General features: G+C 46.6%; 1 protein-coding gene across 4 annotated transcripts in view; it reads left to right on the top strand.

The window, feature by feature from the left end:
• The window catches only part of AGO2 (argonaute RISC catalytic component 2), a 517,461-nt gene that overhangs the window by 479,295 nt on the left and 13,210 nt on the right, over nucleotides 1-24,956 (top strand). The gene's annotated exons all lie outside the window — the stretch shown is intronic.

Below are 24,956 nucleotides of genomic sequence, written 5' to 3'. Positions count from 1 at the left end.
ACTAGTGTAATGTCTTAAGCGCTGGGACACCTCCGTCGGAGGTAGCTGTGCGCTCTATAAAATACTAAATAATAATAATAATAATAATGTTGAGACGTCACGCATGGCTCCGCATCTCTGGGTTTAAACCCGAGATTCAAACAACTTTGCTCAACCAGCCAGTTAACCCAGACTTCCTTTTTGGTCGCGAGGTAGACACAACCCTCGGAAAAATTAAAAAGGACACTGAGACATCAAAATCCATGGGGGCTCTGAAGTCACAGCAGTTTCGGGGCAGTTCCTTTCATCGCTCCGGTAATAGGCGAGCCTCTAGAGGACAAGCTTTACAGCAAGCCCAGTACAGCAAACGGAGCACGCAGTCCACCTATACAAAGAATACCAGGGGTGGATACCGTGGAAACAGCGCCAAGGGTAGAGGACGTGGTAATAACAATGCGAGATCCTCCGCTCCCAACAAACAGTGACGCCTTGTCACTGCCCCCCGACCATTTAACACCTGTCGGGGGAAGACTCCAGCAGTTCCTGCCAGTCTGGGAAGGCATTACCACGGACAGGTGGGGGAGACAACTTATCCAATACGGTTATTGTCTAGAACTAACCTACACCACCCCCACCTACCCCCAAGGCACCGTCCTATGTCCGCAGAGCACATGCACTTATTGCAGCAAGAAGTACTCTCCATGCTGCAAAAAGGGGCAATAGAGCTCGTGCCTGCAGAAGAACGAGGTACAAGAGTGTACTCTCTGTACTTCTTGATCCCAAAAAAGGACGGTTCCCTGCGGCTCATTCTAGACCTCAGACCCCTCAACCAATACATACTGTCAGAACACCTTCATATGTTAACTTTACAGCAGGTCCTGCCGTTGCTCAGTCAGGGCGACTTCCTAGCGACCCTAGACCTCAAGGATGCATATTTCCACATTCCCATTCACCCAAGTCACAAGAAATATCTCAGATTCACCATCAACAATCAGCATTACCAATTCAAGGTCCTGCCTTTCGGGGTCACCACTGCCCCCAGAGTGTTCACCAAGTGCTTAGCGACTGTGGCTGCGCACCTTCGGAGACAACATATTCATGTATATCCCTACCTGGACGACTGGCTTGTTCAAGCAAAGTCAGCCCAGCAGTGTGCCAGCCACATGTCGCGTACAATTCACCTCCTTCACAGTCTGGGGTTCTCACTAAACTACGCAAAGTCGCACCTTCAGCCCGCCCATGTGCAACAGTACCTAGGGGCAACATTGAACACTCTGACGGCAACAGCGCAGCCAAATTCTGCCAGAGTCCACAGCATGCAGCTGCTCATTCGGAAGTTCAGGCCTCAACAATCGCTCCCAGCGCAGGTGTTCATGCAGCTGTTCGGTATGATGGCCTCCTGCATATTCATAGTCCCGCACGCGAGGCTGCACATGAGTCCCCTTCAAGAATGCGTAGTGGAACCAGGCTCTTGGGCATCTAAAAGACCTAGTGTTGGTGACCGGTCGTGCATACAACTCTCTGCATTGGTGGAATCCACAAAACCTTTGCAGGGGACGACCGTTCCAAGAGTCTGTCCCACAGATAGTGCTGACGACGGACGCATCTCCCCGGGGTTGGCGAGCGCATGTCCTCCATTACACTGTGAAGGGACTATGGACGGCGCAGCAGTAAAAGATACATATCAATCTTTTGGAGCTGATGGCAATCTTCATGGCACTGAAAGCGTTCAAGTTGCACCTGTGCAACAAGGTCGTGTTGATCCGGACGGACAACATGACTGCCATGTAATACATCCAGAAACAGGGAGGCACACACTTCCCGCAGCTATCTCACCTAGCCCAGAGCATGTGGAAGTGGGCCATTCAGAGGAACATGTTCCTCATGGCGGAACATCTCCCGGGCAAAGACAACCAGATGGCGGACCTGCTCTGCAGGCACAGTCATCAGATGCACGAGTGGGAGATTCACCCCTCAGTGCTCCAACAATATTTCCAGCAGTGGGGTCTTCCAGAGATCGACCTCTTCGCCACAAAGGAGAACGCAAAATGCCAAAGCTTCGCCGCCAGGTTCCCACACCCGCAGTCTCAGGGCAATGCGATAGGGATGAACTGGTCAGGCAGATTTGCGTATGCTTTTCCCCCAGCCCCACTCATACCGCTGGTGGCGCGCAAACTGCAGCAGCATTCCATGACGCTCATCCTGGTTGCTCCAACGTGGGCACGACAGGCTTGGTACACCACGTTCCTGGAACTTTCAGTGGTGCCTCACCAACGGCTGCGCCTCACGCCCAGCCTCCTCACTCAGAGCCATGGAGACATTCAGCACCCAGATCCGCAAGAGTTGAGCCTAGCGATTTGGCTCCTGAGGTCATAGTTTGGCTACCTCAACTTGCCCCCTGAGTGTATGAACATCATCAAGGAGGCAAGGCGACCTACAACTAGGGCGTGCTATGCGGCCAAATGGAAGCGTTTTGTCATCTACTGTTCCAACAATGACATTAATCCGCTAGATGCGTCCACGCAAAACGTCATATGTTACTTGCTGCATCTATATCAATGCAATCTAGCGTATAGTTCCATTAGGATACATTTGGCTGCCATGGCCGCTTATCTTCAGAACAGACAGCATCTTTCCCTCTTCAGAGTGCCTGCCATTAAAGCCTTCTTAGAAGGCCTTAAAAGAGTGATCCCTCCCAGACACCCTCCTTCGCCTGTCTGGAATCTAAACATCGTTCTCACCAGGCTCATGGGGCCCCCCTTTGAGCCTCTTCATTCTTGTGATATACAGTTTCTTACATGGAAAGTGGCTTTTCTGATAGCCATCACATCGCTACGAAGAGTCAGTGAGCTTCAAGCCCTGACAATTCAAGAGCCCTTCCTACAAATTCATGCTAATAGGGTAGTGCTGCGCACCAACCCCAAGTTCATGCCTAAGGTAATGTCGCAGTTCCACATTAATCAAACCATAGAACTGCCAGTTTTCTTTCCAACCCCAGATTCAGTGGCAGACAGAGCACTGCACACCTTAGATGTCAAAAGAGCTCTCCTGTATTACATCGACCGGACAAAAGACTTTAGAAAGACTAAACAACTGTTTGTTGCCTTCTCTCCACAACACAAAGGCAACCCTATTTCCAAATCAGGTATAGCTAGATGGATTGTTAAATGCATACAGATCTGTTATCAAAAGGCTAAACGCACTTTAACAGTTCCCCCAAGAGCGCATTCCACACGCAAGCTAGAGGCATCCATGGCTTTCCTAGGTAACATTCCTCTAGAGGACATATGTAGAGCAGCCACATGGACCACCATACATACATTTACCAAACACTACTGCGTAGATGTACACTCCAAACAGCAAGCTGCTGTAGGGCAGGCTGTTCTCAGAACTCTCTTTCAGACTGCTGCAGCTGGCACGGGCAACCGCCGCTAAGGAGGTAACTGCTATTTATTCTATGCACAGATATGAATTCAGCAGCCCACATGCCTCGAGCGGAATATGCTACTTACCAGTATGCATCTGTTCTTGGCATGTAGGGCTGCTGACATTCAGATCGCCCGCCCTCCTCCCCGGTGCCTGTTGCAGCTGTAGCACTCAAAATCATTTTCAGGCACGGTCATCACTTTCTGTATTACACCATCTCTGCCACAATGGCGAAAAACAATCTGGGGATGGAGAGGATGCCCATGCGCACTGTAGTCTAGGGGAGGAGCCACCTATCTCGTGATACTTCGAAGACTCTTCCAGGACAACAATGTGCAATCATCCGGACTCAACACTAGGCGGCGATCTATGCACAGATATGAATGTCAGCAGCCCTACATGCCAAGAACAGATGCATACTGGTAAGTAGCATATTCCTTCCTCCTCTGGTGTGACAGCAGTTATCATGGATGCAGAGCTCATATGGAGAAATTTGAGATCAGAAGCTTCTGGCCTCCAGAAGATCTGATGGTGTATATCAATTTGTTTGAATTAAGGGCATTATATCTGGCTCTTAAGACCTTCCTGCTGTCCCATTGCAGTCAATATGTCCAGGTTTTGACAGACAATACAGATGCAAAAAGGTACATCAACAGTCAAGTGGGAGTAAGGTCCGACCTTTTCTGTCGAGAAGCTCTGCATGTCTGGTCCTGTGCTTGGGATCATCTGATCTCCCTAGTAGCAAATCATCTTGCTGGAGGGCTTAACGAATGGTGTGGTCTGCAGACCTCATTTATCTTTCCTTGTGCCCACTGCTCAGTCTTCCTCACGTGAGTAGACCACCTCACATTCGCATAGTCAGGTTCTGAACCCCAACCTCCAGATCCTCCACGTCTGGAGATTAAGTGGGGTAACCAGCAATCGTTTTTTTGCCTCCTAAAGTGATGAATGTTATTTTATGCTCCTGTAGACACTTCACCAAGACGGTGTACTCTAGCAGATAGGGATGATTTGTCAAGTGGTGTGCAGACAACTCAGTATACCATCTTCACTCCTGTCTGGCTGACATCCTACATTTTTCCCTATTGCTGGCCCAGCAGGGGTACGCATGCCACTGTTAAGGGTAACTTGTCTGCCTTCCTCTTCCTACCTGATCATCTGTCTCTTTTCAATTCATCCATAGTCATGAGGTACTTAAAGGGGTTTACAAACAAGTTACTACCAACTCCTTTCATAATGCCTCCATGGGATCTCAACTTTTCTGTTACGTTTGTAATATGTTCTCCTTTTGAACCATTGCACAGTTGCTTGTTTTGGCTGCTTACTTTCAAAACAGTCTGTTCAAGGCATATGAGCTGCAGATCTTACGCTGTGCATTAGATTGCCACCTGGTGTTGGGCTCGGATGATTGCGTGTTGTCGTCGTCTTGGAAGAAGTCTTTGTAGTCACGAGATAGGTGACTCCTCCCTTGGATGATAGTGCGCATGGGCATCGGCTCCATCCTTAGATTGTTTTTTCCGCCACTGGGTTTGTATGAAACGTTTCCACTCCGGTTCGAATTCTACTTTTCAAGTACTTTGACGCGTAAAAACGTATTCAAACGTCACCAAACTACTTTCGATATCGACAAACATTGTCTCGACTCAATCAGCTCGATTCCGGTCGTCGACGCGGGCCGTTGGGCCTATCCACGCCGTGAGGCCTAGACCTCATGGAAAGGACGCCATTCAAATGATGTCCCAACTGTGGAGCAAAGTTCCCACACAGTGACCATCACGAGGTGTGTAACCTGTGCTCATCGCCAGAACACAACGAATCCAGCTGCACAGCTGTGCGTCCTTTCGATCCAAGAAAACCATTCGAGATCGGAGGGCCCATCAACACTACATGCAGAGATCAGCCCCGGAACCGGTGGATATCTTCGACGAAGAAGTTCTGCTCGTTCCCGAGGAAGATCCAGACGATCTCCAAATCGTATCAGAGGCAGATGACTCCATACCATCGGGTCAGCACGTGAGTACTATTGCCCCGGCCCCATACCCACCACCCAAATCGAAGGCAAAGGTCAACACTCAGCCTGCGGGGCCCAGACGCGACCGAAAACACACTTCGAAAGCCCGCCATTGAGCCCAGCTCCGAAGAAAATACTCAAGCCTTCCGGTAGCTCCTTTCCCAGCAAACCACACGTGCCGATTCCTCCAGCTCCCTCAGCACTGGAACCGAAAGAAGTCTTGGCTCCGAAACCGTCGACTTCTAAAAACAAAACTATGACGCCAGCGTCTGACGCCTCGAAGCGGACCAGACCAGCTTCAACTCCGAAGCCAATATCTTCGGTACTGAAACCTAGAAGGCCTGATTCCGATGCGCCCAAGCCCTCAAAACAGCCTACGACTCCGAAAACAACACCTTTGGTGCCGAAATCTACGCCAAAGGACACAGTTACAACTCCTAAGGCAAACGATAAGCAGCAACCACACCCGGAACAGAAAAAATCGGCACCGGCAAAGGTTCAGAAAGGAGAAGAACTTTTCCAACCCGATCCTCTACAAAAGAAGATCTACATTGACCCAAAGACAGGTCAGGTATCCACTACACCACACCGGAAGAGGAAATTAGACACAGCACCTACAGCTGCAGTGCCTGTCAAGAAGAAGGACTCTGCCACATCTCCTATGCACCCTTCTTCTCCAAGTGGGTCAGGAGGTCTCCAAGTGTCTCTTCCAATTGAGAAAAATCCGGAAGGTTTGTCGCCTCTTGACCCTGGAAGCTTTGACACAGGTGGTGATCGCTACTGTGATCTCCCACCTAGATTACGCAAACTCGATCTATCTAGGCCTCCCTCAGTTTCTTCTGAAACTCCTTCAGATGGTGCAAAATCATGCAGCCAGACTGATTCTGAGCCAGCCCAGATGGCAATCAGCCACCCCCCTTCTGAAGACACTTCACTGGCTCCCTGTGGCCCAGCGCTGCACCTTCAAAGTTGGCTGTATGATCTTTGAAGCGCTTCACTGCAAAAGTCCTACATTTATTACGAAACTTATCACGAAGCATGCACGTCCCGAAATCTACGCTCGGCTCACCAATGTCTCTTACAGACACCATCTTTTAAACTCAAACGCTCGGGCGGTTGCAGATTCGGCACCCTGGCTCCTCGCCTTGGGAATGCCTTTCCTCTTGAGATCCGGCTATGTCCGGACCTCATGTCATTTAGGAAATCCTTAAAGACCTGGCTCTACCAATAAGCATACCACTAACTCTGCAGGCTTTAAACTCTGACTTCGTCCTCTGTCTTCAACAGCGCCAGGAAACCAATCGGTGTCAGTGCGCTTAACAAATCATTGTTAACATAACATAACATACTTCCTTCTCCTTCATCTCCTGTTCTTCCCAACTATTCACCTCCGAATTCTCCTGAACACTCTCCTCCTCATACTTCACCAAATACACCTCAAAATGATGACGAGTGTAGCATAGGGGGAGGGGTAGACCCAGATGAGCCTTTCCCCTAACCTGTTGATGATCCAGATTGGGAGTACCCAAAGCCACAATATGTGCCAGACATTCCTGACCCACAGTCATATCCATCAAAACCTTCTCCCCCAGAAGACAATATTGGTTTTGGGCACTTACTGAATAGGGCTGCCATTTATTATGAAGTCACTATGCATTCAGATGAGGCGGAGGAAGATTTTTTATTAGATATGTATGAACAATCACAAAGGTCTGTTCTTCCTATGATCAAAGGGGTCATCAAACATGCTCCAGCGGTATTTAAAGATCCTGTACGTGCTAGGATCCTAAACCCTAAAATTGAGAAAAAAGTACAGGCCTGCTCCTGGTGATCCACCCTACATTAAAGGATAGCTACCCTTGGATTCCCTAGTTCTCTCAAATGCTAGGAAAAGAGCAAACTCACAGACATCAGGTCAAGCACCACCCCCTGATAAAGAATCTAAGGTGATAGATGCTTCAGGCAAAAGGATAGCTGCACAAGCTACTAATACATGGTGTATAGCTAACACGCAAGCCCTCCTTGCAAGATATGACAGGGCTCATTATGATCAGTTACAAAAATTACTACATCTACCTGACCAATATAAGGTGCAGGCAAACAACCTTATACAAGAAGACAAGTTAATTTCAAATGCCTCAATCAAGTGTGCACTTGATGTAGCAGACACCACATCTAGAGCTGTAAACTAGTGTCCTACTTAGACGTCATGCGTGGCTACGCATTTCAGGATTCAAGCAGGAAGTGCAAACTACCATCTTAAGTCAGCCATTCAACCAACATCAATTGTTTGGACCAGAGGTAGACCCACGACTTGAGAAAATGAAAAAAGATACAGGTACAGCCAAATCTATGGGAGCTTTGCAATCCACACAAGCTAGCTCTTTTCGTCGCTCCTTCTATAGAGGAGGCTCCAAACAAACTGGATCTTCCTTCAAGTCCAATACACAGGCATCCTCCAGTAAAGGATATTTTAGAGGAGGCTATAGAGGCAACAACAATAAAGGAAGAGGTAGAGGCAACAACAATAATCTAACCTCTTCCACCACAAAACAGTGACTTCCCTCAGCTCCCCCAGCAGCACTCCACTCCTGTGGGGGGCAGACTAACACAGTTCCTACCTGTCTGGAATTCCATCAGAACAGACAGGTGGGTAAGATAAATTATCCAGTATGGCTACTGCCTCGAACTTACAGCTACCCCTCCACACGTACCACCCAGACAGCGTCCAATGTCTGCAGAACATATTACGCGGCTCAAACAAGAAGTCCTATCACTTCTTCAAAAAGACGCAATAGAAATAGTTCCTTTACAACATCAGGGGTTTACTCGCTGTATTTTCTAATACCCAAAAATGACGGGACACTAAGACCAATTCTCGACCTCAGGCCCCTCAATCACTATATACACTCAGATCATTTTCATATGATCACTTTACAACAAGTGCTCTCATTGATTAAACAAGGCGATTTCCTTACAACACTAGATCTAAAAGACGCCTACTTCCACATTCCTATACATCCTTCTCACAGAAAGTATCTGAGGTTTGAACTGGAAGGACAGCATTATCAATTCAAAGTCCTTCCATTCGGGGTAACAACTGCACCAAGAGTGTTCATAAAGTGCCTGGCAGTAGTAGCTGCACATCTCAGAAAACAGATACATGTCTTCCCTTATCTAGACGATTGGCTCAAGTCATTCAATCATTGTGTCCAACACACAAATCAGCAATTCAAACATTGCACGACTTAGGGTTCGCAATCAACTACACCAAGTCGCACCTACAGCCCTCTCATGTACATCAATATTAGGGGCTACAATAGACACGTCTACAGCTCTAGCGTATCCCAGTCCAACAAGGATACAGAGCATTCAAGACTTAGTCACAAAGTTCCAACATCAACACTCTCACAGCGAGTGTTCAGGAGACTAATAGGTATGATGGCATCTTGAATCTTCATTGTACCATATGCAAGACTGCAAATGCATCCGTTACAGGAATGTCTAGCACAACAGTGGAATCAGGCTCAAGGACAACTAACAGACCTGGTATTGGTAGACAGCCGCACACATCACTCTCTGCAGTGGTGGAACACCAAAAACTTGACAAAAGGGCGGCCGTTCTGCGAACCTGTTCCACAAATAGTACTTACAACAGACGCATCTCTCAATGGATGGGGAGCCCATCTCCTACATCATACAACTCAAGGGCAATGGAACAATCGGTAAATATTGTTCCATATCAATCTCCTAGAGCTGCTAGCAATATTCTTAGCACTCATAACATTACAAGTACAAAACAAAGCTGTCTTAATCCGGATGGACAGCATCACAGCTATGTACTATATACAAAAACAGGGGGGTCACACTCTCTACAGCTGTCCCAGCTTGCACAGAACATTTGGAGATGGGCCATTCCACAAAACATGTATCTGTTAGCAGAACACCTTCCAGGAGTTCACAATCAGATAACCGATCTGTTAAGTCGACAGACGCAATAGATTCATGAATGGGAACTACATCCGCAAGTTCTTCAACCATTCTTTCACAAGTGGGGTCATCCAGACATAGATCAGTTTGCCACACACAAAAACGCAAAATGCCCAACCTTCGCCGCCAGGTTTCCACACACCCTGTCCATGGGCAATGCGATATGGATGAACTGGTCAGGCAGATTTGCGTACGCTTTTCCGCCACTACCACCAATACCACTAATAGTGCGCAAGCTACGACAACAGTCGCTCAAACTGATTTTAGTAGCTCCCACATGGGCACGCCAACCGTGGTCTACAACTCTGCTAGAACTATCCGTAGTTCCACACCAAAAACTACGTCTGACACCATCCCTGCTAACGCAGAATCATGGAGACATCAGACATCCAGACCCAAGCCAACTGAATCTGGCGATCAGGCTCCTGAGGTCTTGAAGTTTGGTCCTCTTAACCTACCACCAGACTGTATGAAGGTGTTTACTCTGTTTATTGTATTTGATTTGGTTCTCCACTGAGAACCACAAATATTAAATGTACAATTTCAATTTAAACAGTTTAGTATAAAAATTTCCTTCTACTACAAAGTTAAAAATGGTTTTACAAATTTGTAAAAATTGTAACGTACAAATTCATGTGGCAGAGTTGTACATAAAATAATCAGTTCCTGTACTGAGTTAATTCTACATTTCAAATAGATTGGTTGAATAAACCTTTTCCTAGCTTTTACCACTATCGCATTTGGGCAGGTAAACAGTAAATGCTCCAAGTCCTGCTCTCCGCCATTACACAAGTTACATATAAGACTTTCTTTTAAGTACCACCTAGATGTAATGGTTTTTACCGGAAGCATTCCGAATCTGAGCAAAACAATCGATCTCCTAGCTCCATGGTTTAGGTTAAAATTAATGTACTGTTGAGGTTTCTTATACTCTATAGATTCAGTGATATTTTTATATAAAGACAGTTTAAAACAGTGCTGAGAGTCAAGGTCAAAGCTGAGTCTTGAAGTAAAGTGCTTTAGAAAAAGTTTCAACTGGGCAGCAGTCCAAGAAGGTAACAGCTTGCTATTAACCTCTGATAACTTAAAAGCAAATAGGATATTTCTTGAAAATACATTCTTTGATGCTTCACATTCAAATGTTTCTATTTTTGGTAGGGATCGGAGCGTTGCTTTTTCAGCATGGAGGAGATTGTACGCCCACCTGATGATATTGGCGATTGCTCGGGCATAGAAGCTGGTTAGTGAAAACTCAAGGCGGAGAGCTTGCACTGGTACCGCCTGGGACAACTTCATTAGTTTTCGTAGGATCTTTCCTTCTTTTAAGTCTAAAAAGCTCCATTGAGTTATTGGTACATATTCAAGAGCGTATGACAGTACTGATGGAACCTTGGCACTGTATACCTTAGGCATAGCAGAAAAACTGTCTTTGTCCAGATGCAGCGTAAAACCGTGAAAGTGCTCCCACATGCACATCAGATTTCCGAGTCAAATTCAGAATATGGGGCCTATTTTGCAAAGTCTTGGTGAAGATTCTTCCCAAGTAGGTATATTCATTTACCACTTCCACCGTTTTTCCCCCTAGTGACCAGATGAATTGAGTGCTCCTTTTCTTGCCAGAGAATGGTACTATTTTTGTTTTTGAGATGTTCGGTATTAGATAATTTTCCTCTGCATAGTTGTGGAGTGAAGGCTTCTTAGCAGACCAAATGGAGTTAGATCTAATATAATAACATATGTTGCATACAGCAAAGTATGTATTTTGTGGGAAGCAATTTTTGGTGGAAAGTTGCAAATCTGCTGAAAACATTGAAGCAAGTCGCTTAAATAAAGGGAAAATAATAGAGGAGCCAGAAGGCATCCCTGCCTAAAGCCATTTGGGGTCAGGATAGGATTAGTAAGACCCTTTTCCCTCCCCATTTGGACCTGGCACCAGGTATCTGTATGTAGTGATGATAGTTTATGTAGTAAATTGTCCGGGATACCCATTTTGCTGAGTTTTCTCCAGAGTGTTGCTCTGTCCACTCTATTGAATGCGGTGGTAAAGTCGATAAAGGCAGCATATACGACCTGAGATTTTATTGTGACTTATTTATCTAAGAGGGTTTGCAGGACAGCAATATTATCAGTGACTGAGTGATTTGGTCTAAATCCGGCCTGGGATAGGGGAATTATTCCAGATGAAAAGGCCCAGTCCTTAAGATGATCTAGTACTGTTGCTGTGAAGATCTTTCCTGTAGCGTCCAAACAGGCTATCTGACTATAATTGCCAGGATGCAGCCTTGTACCTTTTTTGTGTATAGGTATTATAATGCTCCCCTTCCAGGACTTGGGGATGTCCCCAGTAGTGAAAATATAGTTAAAAAGGGGGGATAACATCTTACTCCATTCCTTGGGGTTGCATTGAAGGACCTTGATCGGAATTTGGTCCGGAGCTGTTGCTCCTGTTGATCTCGCCTTTCTTATATGTAACTCAATAGAAAACGGACTGGAAACTCCACTGTCCAAAGGTTTTATTTCTGGGTTCCTAGCAAAGTGATCACTTATTTCAGCGTTAGTGTTTAGTTTATATAAATTGGCAAGATAGAGTTCCCATTCTGATGGAAGCACCGGGATAGCTTGTAATGTTTTTTTCGTACCCATTTCTTTAGCTATAAAATTCCAATAGGAACGTTGGTTATTTTGTTTCGCTGCTATCTGCAGGTCTAACCAATTTTTATCTTGAGTTATTCTCTTCTTTTTTTCTTTTTCTCTCCTGCGTTGATTTTTCAATTTGTTGATTTCTAACTGTCTAGCTGGTAGTTTTCTAAAAACTGTGCTCTTATCAGTTTATTTAGATAATTTGTATTAGTAGCTAACTTTGATTTTTTGTTTTGAATCTTAATTGGTTGCATTAACTTTTTGATATTGATTTCAAAATTTATCGGATTTGCTGAATGTATTACATGCAAAAGTTGCGTTGAATCTATTATGGTAATTATTTTAGTGAGAATTGTTGAATTCCAGTAAATCCGTCTTTGGGTTGGATTTGCCAGAACTGCACTGTGGCTATAGATAATTTTGGTTTGACAGGGACAGTTGTGTTTTCCACTCTGTACTTAACTGTAGAATAGCATGATCACTACCGTAAACCGAATCAATTTTAAGTTGTAAAACTGATCCAAATAGATCGTAACTACAGATCATGTAGTCCAGTAGCGAAGGATTACAATTTCCATAACTTGTGTTTGAGGCAGGGATGTCTCCTTCTACGTTGCCATTTAGTATTATTCCATTTAACATGGGTAGTGATGCTATTAGGATCTTCCCTCTTTTATCCGCCTTACTTTCTTTAGGAAGAAGTGGAATAGAGATTCCCAGGGCCTCTTCTGAGATCCAACTTGCCCATTTAGATAGTACATCATTAGATATTTTTCCGTTGAGATCCTCCATAATGAGAAGTGGTGGATAACCATGATTTTCTATTGTTTGTTCGATGTCTTTTAGGGTTTCTATAAAGTGTGCATCCATTTATACTCCAGGAGGGATATAGATGTTGTAAATTAATACATCTTTTAGAGGTTCTGAAGGGTTTGTCTCACACTTGATTTTGATACATTGGTGATTTTTTGTTAGTTGGAATTATTTCTTGGGCCCATTTGTAATCTTCATTTAATAAGATCGCTATCCCACCTTTCGCGTGTCCTCAATCAACCTTCTCTGCAGGAATATCATATACCAAATATTTCTCCTGATTGAAGTTTTGTGTAGACCAAGATTCTTGGAGGGCCACTATTGCTGGAGAATTTTTTTTTGCTATTTCAGCCATTTTTTCTTTAGTTTTCCCCACTATGTTCCAGGAGGAGATCGTCAAGCCTGTGCTAAACCGAGAATTTGTTGTCCTTGATTTGTTTATTACTGTTCAGGGTTTCCGAGATCCAGGCCCAGGAATGATCTTTATTTCCATGCGGGGGATATTTTTACTCCAAATTTCTCTTCCGCCATTCTTTATGGACACAAATAGATTTTCTGCAACTTGATCTAAGGGATTGCTTCAATCGCAGCGTTTTGACGGGTAGTTCTGCTATATAACTGTTTTGAGGTTTGTTCTTTAACCCCTTCCATGCTGATGACGAGCTGGGCTCGTCATGGCGTAGCCTCCTCGCACGCTGATGACTAGCCCAGCTCGTCACGTAAAGTGCGGTTTTAAAAAACTCAGCACAGGAGCAGAATTGCGCTAGCGCGCATGCGGTTAATACTGGGGTCAGATCATTACCTTATTTGTGTAAAGTCTCACACTCCTGTAATATAATTCCTGGAGACCAGAATTCAACAATCGCTGTAGTCGTGTTTGTTTTTTCTGGGAACATAACTAGTTTTATTTCATTTTGCGCTAATGATTGTAACGGCTGAATCTTTTGTAGCAGACTAATAATACGGTCGCGATTAAGTGGAGCTTGCTGGGAGGGGAATAAGTCTGTGATTTCCAGATAATTAGACCTGGTCTCCTCTATTTGTGGATCCTTTTTCTCAATAGAGAATGGTCTTTTTGGGATCTCTCTTAATGTCGGACTTGTCGGGCCTTGTCCTGCTGGTAAAAAATGTGTTGCCTTTGGGTTTAATTTACTCAGTTGGTTAAGGATGTCACTTTGGGTTTTCACCGGCGATTTCAGCTCCTTTGTCTTAGTGATCTGAGACATTTCTGCACTTTCCTCTTTATCTAATAAAGGAGGAGGGTTATTCTGAAATCTTATTTTACGAGCTTTCTTTTTCTTAATTCTTCTTAGCGCCTTTCTCCTTTTCAGTTTAGTCATCTTTTGATTTCTTTTGTCATTTGCATTTTCTGGGCCCTGTGTGTCATCATTAGATAAGTCAATCTCAACAGTTGGTTTAAGATGAGATATTACTGGACTGTTCAATGTAGAGTTTGATTTTCTTTTGGAGAAAATTGGATAGTAAGCTACAGGCTGTTGGGGAGACACTGGTTTGGTTTCCTCTTTGAAAAGGTTTCTGAGAGAGTATATCAGGTTAGGAACCTGTTTACCCTTAGATTCCTTAGTTGAATTCCTTTCGGCGCTTTTATTGTTTCAACTTTTGAGTTAAAAAAGAATTCCCCATTACATTTATCACAAACTCCTTTTATTGTTGTTGACTTTATTTGCTCTTTCTTCCTTTTTTCCTCTACTAGAAATTTTAATATTCCTAGTTGGGTATCAAGTGTTTGATCCGAGTTTTCTAATATATTTCCTAGATGAATAAGAACTGCTTCCAGGATATTTTGCAGTGTAAACAGGGATTTGGATATTGGAGTGTAATCATTAGAGAGACCTGTATTTTTAAAGAGAGAGAGATCTGGTGATTTTTCAAGGAATCCCTGTAGGTCTGAGGATTTTTGAGGAGTACTGTTCTGAATATTCTGGGTTTCCTTTTGCGGTCCCGTGTGATATATTAAGTCTTTGATATTAATATCTGGACAGGTAATGTTATATTCTTGAGATTGTTGTATTTTGGGTGATTCCAGTATTATTGGTCCTGATACATTAGAGGTCGGAATTATTTCCTCCAGATCGATTAGGATACTTTTTTGAGGATCTTCAGGTGTCCTTTGATTTTGAATTAGAGTTTGATGTGTTCTGTCCTTTCCAATCTCTTCATTCCCTTTTTTTTTCATTAGCTATCTGATCTTTTTGTACTTGCCCCTGTTCATCTGGGTTTAATTTTGTAAAATGCATTTTAATCCCAGGAATTACTACAGACTTTCCAGCTCTTACCGTCTTGCCCGTACTCTTTCTAATTGCCTTTTCCGTTCCCATCCTCTTCATAAAGATGGTTCTCGGTCTTAGTTTTTTATAGGCCTTTGTAGTGTAGTAAATCACTTAAGTGTTGTTTTAGTTGTAGTTTTAATCAAACTGTTTGTATCGACAATATGATACCTGGTGGTTCTTGACCGCCAGTAAGGTTAATATGCTGTACCCTGCTGCCCACTATTTTTGATCCAGCATTAAAGCAAGTGCTCTTGCCGAGTTCCTAGTCGACACAGTCAGAGAGGTAAAGCTCCAAAGTGCCAGTACACAGGTGCACCGCTCATGCAACACAAAGACTAGCACCCAGTTCCCGCTCCCTGGCTCCGTTTCTTATGAGGTTATCAACTTTTCATGCACATCAGAGATTAGTTACCAGGCTTTCATTAGATGGTTCTTGTAATAGTACCTCTGGTGGCCCCTGCTGTGAGGAAATCCTCTTAGTTTTAGTTTAGTCTAGGGCCTGTTTCCCAGTGAGGTTTTTAAGTTCAGATCCCAAACTGTATATTGAATATGGGTAGCCACTTAGATAAGTTTGCAAAACCAATGCGAGTAGTCCATTAAAGGTGGTTTATAGGGGAGCCCCTTATAGTAATTTCACAAGGTTCATATTTTGCCGCATTCAAAAAGAAGGGATTGCAGCTCCACCAAAAGAGGAGTCCTTGCGGAATCAGCCACGTACCTGTCACCTATCATGGGACTTGCCTCGTTCTAGGGACATTTACAGCCAAAATTCAGCTCGCAGCTTCTTGGAGCTCCTCCTGCGTCCGGAGGGCCCTTATGGTTTAGCAGTTCACAGCTCCACACAGCTCCTAGTGCATCCGGAGAGGCCTCGCGGTTCAACCGCCGCGTCCGGGGTGTCTCTCGCGGCTCCAGCCGCACCCAGGACACTTCTCTCGACTCCGACAGATCTTCCAGGAGCCGGAAGCCAGAGTCTTGCCCACCGCTGTCATTAAAGAAGCCAGAAGACCTACTACTAGAGCTTGCTATGTTGCTAAATGGAAAAGATTTGCCATTTACTGCAACAATAACCAAATTGATCCCCTAGATGCTTCCATCCAAAATATCATTTGGTTCGAGGCATGTGGGCTGCTGAATTCATATCTGTGCATAGATCGCCGCCTAGTGTTGGGTCCGGATGATTGCACATTGTTGTCCTGGAAGAGTCTTCGAAGTATCACGAGATAGGTGGCTCCTCCCCTGGACTACAGTGCGCATGGGCATCGCCTCCATCCCCAGATTGTTTTTTTCCGCCATTGGGTTCGGATGTGTTTCGGTTCCCTCTGTCGGAATCGATAGTTGTAAACTTTTCTAACTCGAGACCAAAAGGTCTTTAGGCTGAGCGTCGGTATCGTTTCGTTCGGGTTTTTGTTTGTTCTCAGCTCCGAACTCTTGCTACCCATCCGCGTGCTCTCGGCGCGGACGGGCCTACTCGACGCTCCAGACATGGAACGAACTCCGTTCAAGAGGTGCCCGGTGTGCACCTCCAAGTATTCACACCTCGATGTGCACCCTGTGTGCAACAAATGTTTGTCACCGGACCATGATGAGGCCAGGTGCATGGCCTGCTCGAAGTTCCGGTGCAAGAAGACTCTCAAGATTCGTCGGGCCGCTAGACTCCAGGCCCAGTTATCGGCAACATCGGCGCCCCCGCCGGACGACATCTTCGAAGAATCTGTTGAAGACGACAATGTCATGCGGGTTTCGGACTCTAGCCCCACGTCTGAGGGTGATGCCTACGACGCGGGAGACGAGGACTTTGACGAAGCCGGCGACGAGGTAGGGGACGACGATGGGGCAATTGCCACCGTGGGGGACAGCTCGGAGGAAGAGCGTCCCCAGACTGACTCAGGGGTCAATCCCCTTCATGCGGCCCAGGTAGAGGGATCGCCTTCGGGCCTTACCCAAGACCTCGTTACTAGTCCAGCAGCCCCGCCTCCGGGCCCTGTCACGGACATTTCTAAGGCGCCACTCCCGTTAACAAAAACGAAAGTGAAGCCATTGGGATCCACTCCTCCGGTTTCGAAACCGAAAGTGAAAGCTGCACTGGTGCAGAAGGCTCTGGAGGCGTCGTCTTCCAAAAAATTCAAAATGGCCGACCTGAAAAGCCGTGCCAAGATGGCCGACCCGAAGGCCTCGGGATCGACGCCGAAGACGAAGTCGACCGACGCGACTGCGTCGGCGCCGAAAATGGTCGAGGTCGATGACCCGAAGAAGCGTCAAGGCGATTCTACGGCTCCGCCCGGCGGGGACAGGGACCGTGAAGTGTCGGCTCCGAAGACATTGCCTCTCGCCGACCCGCCTCCCGGAGATCGCTCGAGCCGGTCAAGCCCTCCACGGCCTTGACGAAGAAGGTCGCGGAGTCCCTGCAACGGATTCGGAAGGACGCTGTGGTTCCCGAACCGGAGGATGTGGTGCCGAAGCACGCAACGAAGCCCACAAAGGCGCACACGCCTATCCGCTTCACCCTGCCGCCGAAGTCGGCGCCGAAGGCTTTCGCTCCGAAGCATGGGGCAGGTGTGCCCTCGAAGCAGGTGTCGACGCCCGAAGCGGCACTGGGGGTGGCGAAGCCTCGGCTCCAGCCGCTTGCAGAGGAAGAGTGTCGAGAGGTCATCATCGACGCCAATACTGGAAAACTGTCTCTCCTCAAAAGGAAAATCACCACGGAGCCGGTGTTGGAACATTTTCGGATTCCTCTCAAAAATAAAAAGGACTCTGCGGGTACTTCGGCCCGATCGAGCCTGCCTCTCCACAAGCTTTAGAACATTCGCCAACGCGTTCCAACGCTGGGGATGGTGACGATGAGGAGGTCGAGTACACCTATCCGGCGTACTCTGATCCGGAGGAGGAACATGAGCCCTGGTCTGCCGGAGGCGACCCGGACGACCCGCAATCGGGTCAGGAACCGCAGCTCTTTGCTGCAAAGACCTCACCGACGGAGGACTCGGCAGCCTTCAACTCTTTGATTGAGCGAGCTGCAGCTAACCATGATGTCGAGCTGCACTCAGATCCTGTGGATGTGGACTTTTTGTTTGACACTTTCTCAGTGGCCGAAAAGTCAGTCAAGACATTGCCAATGCTCAAGGGAGTGCTAAAGCACGCGACTGAGGTCTTCAAAGAGCCCACCCGGGCGCGTGTCATCAATCCTCGCATTGACAAAAAAATATAAGGCAGCGCCCTCGGATCCAACATACTTCAAGGGACACTGGACTCGTTGGTGGTATCCAACGCACGCAAGAGGGCGAACTCGCAGACCACTGGTGACGCTCCTCCCCCAGACAAAGAGTCTAAAATATTTGAGGCCTCAGGGAAACGGATTGCTGCACAGGCAGCTAATATTTGGCGTATCTCAAACACGCAGGCCCTACTTGCACGCTACGATAGGGCTCATTATGACACCCTAGAAACACTGCTGCAACACTTGCCTGACCAGTACAAGGAGGCAGGGGAAATGTTAATTCAGGAAGGAAAGCTCATCACAAACGCTTCCATCAAATGTGCGCTGGACGTGGCTGACACAGCCTCCAGGGCAATCAACACTAGTGTGTTGCTGAGAAGACATGCATGGCTTAGGATATCAGGTTTCAAACCGGATATACAAACAACCATCCTGAACCAAACAGTTAATCCTGGCCACCTGTTCGGCCCTGAGGTGGATGCGACACTGGAAAAAATGAAGAAAGACACAGACACTGCTAAGTCTATGGGGGCCCTCCAGTCTCAGCAGTTTCGGGGTGGTTCCTTTCGTCGCTCCAATACCAGAGGCACCTCAAGGGGTCAGGCATCGCAGTCCACACAGTATTATAAAAGTAATACCCAAACCTCATACACCAACAAGGGTAGAGGTGGCTACAGAGGCAACAACATCAAAGGCAGGGGACGTGGAAACAACAGCTCCAGGTCCACCACCGCCAACAAGCAGTGACGCCTTGTCACTGCCCCCCGACCACACAACACTGGTCGGGGGGAGACTCCAGCAGTTCCTGCCCGCTTGGAAATCCATCACCACGGACAGGTGGGTCAAGTCTCTTATCCAGTACGGTTACTGTCTGGAACTTACTTCCACTCCACCAAACATACCTCCAAGAAGCCGTCCTATGTCCGGCGAGCACTTGCACTTGTTGCAGCAGGAAGTTCAGGTCATGCTGCAAAAAGGGGCAATAGAGCTCGTCCCACTGCAAGAAAGGGGTACAGGAGTTTACTCTCTGTACTTTCTAATCCCCAAAAAGGACGGATCCCTACGGCCCATCCTGGACCTCAGGCCCCTCAACTGGTACATTCTCTCGGAGCATTTCCATATGCTCACATTGCAGCAGGTACTCCCTCTGCTTCAACAGGGGGACTTCCTGGCTACGTTGGATCTAAAAAATGCATTCTTTCATATCCCCCTGCATCCTTCCCACAGGAAGTATCTCAGATTCACGATTCAAGACCAGCACTACCAGTTCAGGGTTCTGCCGTTCGGGGTCACCACGGCGCCAAGGGTCTTTACGAAGTGCCTGGCGACTGTGGCGGCGCATCTACGCCGCCAGAACGTCCACGTCTACCCTTACCTGGACGACTGGCTCATTCAGGCAAAATCAGAACAGCAGTGCGCCGACCACGTGTCCCGCACCATTCATCTCCTGCACGATCTGGGATTCTCTCTGAACTACCCGAAATCCCATCTCCAGCCCGCCCATGTACGACAGTATCTGGGCGCGACAATAAACACTCTGGCAGCCACTGCGCAGTCAAATTCAGTGAGAATCGCCAGCATCCAAACGCTGGTCCAACGATTCAGACCTCAACACTCGCTTCCAGCGAAAGTGTTCATGCAGTTGATAGGCATGATGGCCTCCTGCATCTCCATTGTCCCGCACGCGAGACTACATATGCGTCCGCTTCAGGAGTGCCTAGCACGTCAGTGGACTCAGGCTCATGGGCAACTGACAGACCTAGTGTTGGTGAGCGGTCGGGCATACAACTCTCTGCATTGGTGGAATCCACAAAACCTTTGCAAGGGCCGACCATTCCAAGAGCCTGTGCCACAGATTATCCTGACGACGAACGCTTCTCTCCAGGGATGGGGAGCGCATGTACTCCACTACACAGTGCAGGGACTATGGACACTACAGCAAAGGAAGATGCACATCAATGTGTTGGAACTGACGGCAATCTTCATGGCCTTGAAGGCGTTCAAAGTACATCTGTGCAACAAGGTCGTGTTGATCCGGACGGACAACAGACAGCCATGTACTACATTCAGAAGCAGGGAGGCACACACTCTCCGCAGCTGTCTCATCTGGCTCAGAGCATGTGGAAGTGGGCCATTCAGAGGAACATCTTCCTCATGGCAGAGCATCTCCCGGGCAAGGACAACCAGATGGCGGACCTGCTCAGCAGGCACAGCCATCAAATGCACGAGTGGGAGATACATCCATCAGTACTCCAACCGTACTTCCAAAGGTGGGGTCATCCAGAGATAGACCTGTTCGCCACAAAGGAGAACGCAAAATGCCAAAGCTTCGCCGCCAGGTTCCCACACCCGCAATCACAGGGCAATGTGATGTGGATGAACTGGTCAGGCAGATTTGCGTACGCTTTTCCCCCAGCACCTCTGATACCGCTGGTGGCACGCAAGCTCAGGCAGCACTCGATGACTCTCATCCTGGTTGCTCCCACGTGGGCTCGCCAACCGTGGTACACCACGTTTCTGGAACTCTCCGTGGTACCGCATCAAAGGCTTCATCTCACTCCCAGCCTTCTGACGCAGAGCCATGGCGACATTCAGCACCCAGATCCGCAACAGCTCAACCTGGCGATCTGGCTCCTGAAGTCCTAGAGTTTGGCTACCTCAATCTTCCTCCCGATTGCATGAACATCATTCGGGAGGCAAGGAAGCCCACTACTAGAGCTTGTTATGCGGCTAAATGGAAGAGTTTTGTCATTTACTGTGTTAACCACGATATTGACCCGCTAGATGCTTCCATTCAAAACATCATTTGTTACCTGTTCCACCTGTATCAATGCAATTTGGCGTACTCTTCCATCCGCATTCACCTGTCTGCTATGGCAGCATACCTCCAGAATAGGCAACACCTGTCACTTTTTAAGGTCCCTGCTATCAAGGCTTTTCTGGAAGGACTCAAGCGAGTCATTCCACCAAGGACCCCACCAGCTCCAGAATGGAACCTCAATGTGGTTCTTACAAGGCTGATGGGTCCTCCCTTCGAGCCACTGCACTCTTGTGAGCTTCAGTTTCTGACTTGGAAGGTTGCTTTCTTAGTAGCAATTACATCGCTACGGAGGGTTAGCGAATTGCAGGCGCTCACCATCCAAGAACCTTTCTTCCAAGTACATGCTAACAGGGTTGTGCTCCGCACTAACCCTAAATTCTTACCCAAGGTTGTATCTCAATTCCATATGAACCAGACAATTGAGTTGCCGGTGTTTTTCCAAAACCCAGAGACGCTGGCGGAGCGGATGCTCCACACCCTTGACGTTAAGAGAGCCTTGATGTACTACGTGGACAGGACCAAAAGATTTTCGCAAAACCAAGCAGCTTTTCGTTGCTTTTGCCACACACCACAAGGGAAACGCTATCTCCAAAGCTGGGATCGCTAGGTGGATCGTGAAATGCATTCAAATCTGTTACGCTAAAGCTAAACGCACTCTCACTATCCCACCAAGAGCCCACTCCACCAGGAAGTTGGGGGCCTCTATGGCTTTCCTAGGTACATTCCCTTAGAAGATATTTGTAGAGCAGCCACATGGTCTACCACACATACTTTCACTAAACATTACTGTGTAGACGTGCACTCCAAACAGCAGGCAGCTGTTGGTCAGGCTGTTCTCAAAACACTTTTTCAGACTGCTGCAGCTGGCACGGGCGGCCGCCGCTGATGGAGGGACTGCTATGTATTCTATGCACAGATATGAATTCAGCAGCCCACATGCCTCGAACTGCAAATGCTACTTACCAGTATGCATCTGTTCTTGGCATGTAGGGCTGCTGACATTCATATCGCCCACCCTCCTCCCAGGCGCCTGTAGCAGCTGCAGTATTCATTCATATGTATATATATATGCTCATAGTATGGTCATCACTCACATACTTCACTCCATCTCTGCCAATGGCTAAAAACAATCTGGGGATGGAGGCGATGCCCATGCGCACTGTAGTCCAGGGGAGGAGCCACCTATCTTGTGATACTTCGAAGACTCTTCCAGGACAACAATGTGCAATCATCCGGACCCAACACTAGGCGGCGATCTATGCACAGATATGAATGTCAGCAGCCCTACATGCCAAGAACAGATGCATACTGGTAAGTAGCATTTGCACTACCTTCTACATTTACAAAGATGTAATTTGGCATATTCATCTATACGCCTACATCTGGCAGCAATTGCAGCATATTTACAAAATAGACAACATCTGTCTCTATTTAGAGTGCCTGCTATTAAAGCATTTATGGAAGGATTAAAAAGAATCATTCCTCCCAGGTTACCACCCTCTCCAGTGTGGAACTTAAACATTGTTCTTACAAGGCTCATGGGCCACTCTTTTGCACCTCTACACAAATGTGAACTGCAATTCCTCACATGGAAAACAGCGTTTCTAGTAGCTATTACCTCTCTTAGGAGAGTAAGTGAGATTCAAGTTTTCACTATACAAGAACCATTTTTACAATTACACCGTAATAAAGTGGTTCTCAGGACAAATCCCAAATTCCTTCCAAAAGTCATTACTCTGTTTCATTTAAACCAATCTGTAGAGTTAGAAGTGTTTTTCCAAAACCCAGACTCCGTAGCAGAAAGAGCTCTACACACACTAGATGTTAAAAGAGCTCTCCTCTATTATATAGATAGGACCAAATCCTTTCGCAAAACAAAGCAATTGTTTGTAGCTTTCTCTCCACCACATAAAGGCAACCCCATATCTAAAGCTGAAATTGCAAGGTGGATTGTAAAATGTATACAAATATGCTATCAAAAAGCAAAACGTACATTAACAGTTCCTCCTAGGGCGCACTCCACACGCAAACTAGGAGCCTCCATGGCTTTCTTAGGGAACATTCCCCTAGAAGACATCTGCAAGGCAGCACTATGGTCTACAACACACACCTTCACTAAACACTATTGTGTTGACGTGCAAGCTAAGCAGCTAGCTGCAGTAGGCCAAGCTGTCCTCAAAACACTCTTTCAAACTACTGCAACAGATACAGGTGACCACTGCTAAGGGGAGACACTGCCGTACAATCTATGCACAGTGTAAGATCTGCAGCTCATATGCCTCGAACGGAAAATGCTACTTACCAGTATGCATCTGTTCTTGGCATGTAGAGCTGCAGATTCTTACACGCCTCCTGCCTCCCCAGGGCCTGTATCTGTTCCAGTTCTATCTTAATTAGATATACACGCATGGACATCCTTTCTTCTTTCTACAAACTCCATCATTTCCCATCATGGCGAAGGATGGAGCCGATGCCCATGTGCACTATCGTCCTATCTCGTGACTACCAAGACTTCTTCCAAGACTACGACAACATGCAATCATCCGAGCCCAACACCAGGTTGCAATCTAATGCACAGTGTAAGAATCTGCAGCTCTACTTGCCAAGAAAAGATGCATACTGGTAAGTAGCATTTTCCTTTTAATTGCTATCACGTCAGTCAGGCATGTAAGCGGATTGCAAGCATTGATTGTAAAGCCCCCTTCACCTCTTTATTTTCTGACAAGTTGGTGCTAAGAACGAGCTGCTTTCCTGCCTACATTTGTTTCCCCTTTCCACATATGACAGTCCATCACCTGACCAGCCTTTCACCCTCCCCACATCCAACAAAGGAAGAAGGAAGACTACACAGACTAAAGAGAGCTGTCAGCTTTTACGTTGACTGGCCAATCAGCTCTTCATTGCTATGTTGGGAAGATGAAAGCCAAGGCAGTGCACAAGAGGACCTAATCAAGATAAAAAATCCTGTACATCAAGAAGTGCTATGCCTTAGTGCACAAAGACCCACCAGAAGATGTACAAGCTCGCTGAACCAGACCACAATGTTCTGCCGCCGCACTGCCAAAAGGGGTTCCGGTAGCAGACCTCTGTAAAGAGGCGACATGTCCTCCCTCCACACTTTTATAATGAAATACTGTTTGGATAAAAAGTGAAGAAGGAAGGCCACTTCACAATCTCCATCCTTCTGCATTTTTTTATATAAACAGCAATGCACCCACATTTGGTTGAGGTCTCTTTGCGGAATATATTCAAAAGGATAGCAATCTTCAGGTAATAGTATCCATCAGAAGATAAAATTACCTTCAGTAATGCTTTTTCTGGTGAATACTGTTTCTGCAGATTCCTCACCAACCCACCCACATCCCTGTTAATGGCTTATTATCCACTATGTCCTCTTAATGTTAGTCTCCTCTTTCTGACTTGAAGGCACACGAAAAATGAATGGAAACTGATGTCAGCACGCCGACGGTGGTGCCTTATGGACCCAGTGACGTCACAGGGATGCCATATAACGTAGAAGTGGAGCCTGCACTCCCTATCGGCATGGGAAAGGAATTGAAGTGTTTCTGGATCCATACGGGCGACTGGGATATTCAGAAAGTGAGGAATCTGCAGGTAGAGTATTCACCAGAAAGAATTACCCGAGGTAAGTAACTTTTTACTTTAGTTATTTTCCGACTAGTATTGATTATACCATAGATTTCAGTAGGCAAATATAAATTACTCTATTAAATTGAACACTTAAAATTGCATGTTTTTCTGTTGTCTACT

The sequence above is a fragment of the Lissotriton vulgaris genome, chromosome 4_1, assembly GCF_964263255.1.
Source record: "Lissotriton vulgaris chromosome 4_1, aLisVul1.2, whole genome shotgun sequence".
NCBI lineage: Eukaryota > Metazoa > Chordata > Amphibia > Caudata > Salamandridae > Lissotriton > Lissotriton vulgaris.
The sequence above is the reverse complement of the archived record's forward strand: the minus strand, read 5'-3'. Positions and strand labels throughout refer to the sequence as shown.